This window comes from Entelurus aequoreus, linkage group LG01 (genome assembly GCF_033978785.1).
Source record: "Entelurus aequoreus isolate RoL-2023_Sb linkage group LG01, RoL_Eaeq_v1.1, whole genome shotgun sequence".
NCBI lineage: Eukaryota > Metazoa > Chordata > Actinopteri > Syngnathiformes > Syngnathidae > Entelurus > Entelurus aequoreus.
The window spans coordinates 54848334-54850833 of NC_084731.1; the positions used below are offsets into that span (position 1 = coordinate 54848334).

Below are 2500 nucleotides of genomic sequence, written 5' to 3' on the forward strand. Positions count from 1 at the left end.
GTGGCCAGCAAAAGTTACTCAACCATAAATTGTACTCGTAAGAACACAAAGCACAGCACATACGTACATGACCCAATCCAAACAACCTTCCTTAATCATGGTGCAGATTTAAAAAAATCAACCAGCACAAAAAATCAACACACATAACATGACCTGCTCATTGAACTTTGTGGATACTATAAAATATGTCCAATCAACATTAAAAAAATATAAATTACACCCATTACAAGGGATGATGGGAAAAATGCAAAACACTCCACACTTATCCGTGTTTGGCGCATTTTAGCTGCTTGATATTTCTGATTGATTACAAAACTTTAAGAAGGTCATCATGGAAGTAAACAAGGGAGGAGTCAAACTTTTACATACTCTTAAAATTCAATTATAATAAATATTAATTATATAGCCATTATATTATATATACATATATATTATAGGTGTGTATATCTAAAACGGATTAACTCGCTGGACTATAAATACAATATAACATACATCCATAAACGTGGATGCATATGCAAAAGTGCAATATATTTAACTGTACGGTAATCTATTTATATCTGCTCCTTCTTTTGTAAATGCAAACACTCTGCACCTTATTGCTCTTTTATCCTGCACTACAACGAGCTAATGCAACGAAATTTCGTTCTTATCTGTACTGTAAAAATCAAATTTGAATGACAATAAAAGGAATGTATACAAACACATATAAATACAGTATATATATATATATATATTAAATCACCACAATGATTCCCGGGCGCGGCGCCGCTGCTGCCCACTGCTCCCCAAGGGGATGGGACAAATGCAGAGGACAAATTTCACCACATCTAGTGTGTGTGTGACAATCATTGGTACTTTAATCTTTAATATATATATATATATATATATATATATATATATATATATATATATATATATATATATATATATATATATATATATATATATATATATATATATATATATATATATATATATATATATGTATATATATATATATATATATATATATATATATATATATATATATATATATATATATATATATGTATATATATATGTATATATATATATGTATATATTTATATACATACATATATATATATATATATATATATATGTATGTATGCATGTATATATATATATGTATGTATGTATGTATGTATGTATGTATGTATGTATGTATGTATGTATGTATGTATGTATGTATATATGTATATATATAAAATTTATTCGAATTCGAATCGCGATTCTCACGTTGTGCGATTCAGAATCGATTCTCATTTTTAAAAACATTTTTTATTTTTTATTATTTTAATTAATCAATCCAACAAAACAATACACAGTAATGCCATAACAATGCAATCCAATTCCAAAACCAAACCCGACCCAGCAACACTCAGAACTGCAATAAACAGAGCAATTGAGAGGAGACACAAACACGACACAGAACAGACCAAAAGTAGTGAAACAAAAATGAATATTATCAACAACAGTATCAATATTAGTTACAATTTCAACATAGCAGTGATTAAAAATCCCTCATTGACATTATCATTAGACATTTATTAAAAAATTAAAAAATTAACAATAGTGTTACAGTGGCTTACACTTGCATTGCATCTCATAAGCTTGGCAACACACTGTGTCCAATATTTTCACAAAGATAAAATAAGTCATATTTCGGGTTCATTTAATAGTTAAAACAAATTGACATTATTGCAATCAGTTGATAAAACATTGTCCTTTACAATTATAAAAGCTTTTTACAAAAATCTACTACTCTGCTTGCATGTCAGCAGACTGGGGTAGATCCTGCTGAAATCCTATGTATTGAATGAATAATTTTGAATCGGGAAAAAATCGTTTTTGAATCGAGAATCGTGTTGAATTGAAAAAAAAATCGAATTCCTGGGCATGACGTTAAAGTGGAGTGCTTTAAAATGTAATATCGGAAATTATCGGTATCGTTTTTTTTATTATCGTATCGGGTTGTTTTTTTTTTGTTGGTTTTTTTTAAATGTAGATACAATTACAATTAGTGCACCAACCCAAAAAACCTCCCTCCTCCATTTACACTCATTCACACAAAAGGGTTGTTTCTTTCTGTTATTAATATTCTGGTTCCTACATTGTATATCAATATATTTTAATACAGTCTGCAGGGATACAGTCTGTAAGCACACATGATCGTGCGTGCTGCTGGTCCACTAATAGTACTAACCTTTAACAGTTAATTTAACTAATTTTCATTAATTACTAGTAACATACTAGTTACTATGTAACTGTTTTTATATTGTTTTACTTTCTTTTTTATTCAATAATTTTTATTTTATTTATTTATCTTATTTTATTGTATTTTATTTTTAAAAAGGACCTTATCTTCACCATACCTGGTCGTCCAAATTAGGCATAATAATGTGTTAATTCCACGACTGTATATATCGGTATCGGTTGATATCGGTATCAGTTGATATCGGTATCAGTATCGGTAATTAAA

At 28.3% G+C, this 2500-nt stretch overlaps 1 protein-coding gene across 1 annotated transcript in view; it reads right to left on the reverse strand.

Moving 5' to 3' along the window:
• Positions 1-2500, reverse strand: part of ccdc3b (coiled-coil domain containing 3b) — a 44357-nt gene that overhangs the window by 33451 nt on the left and 8406 nt on the right. The window lies entirely within an intron of this gene.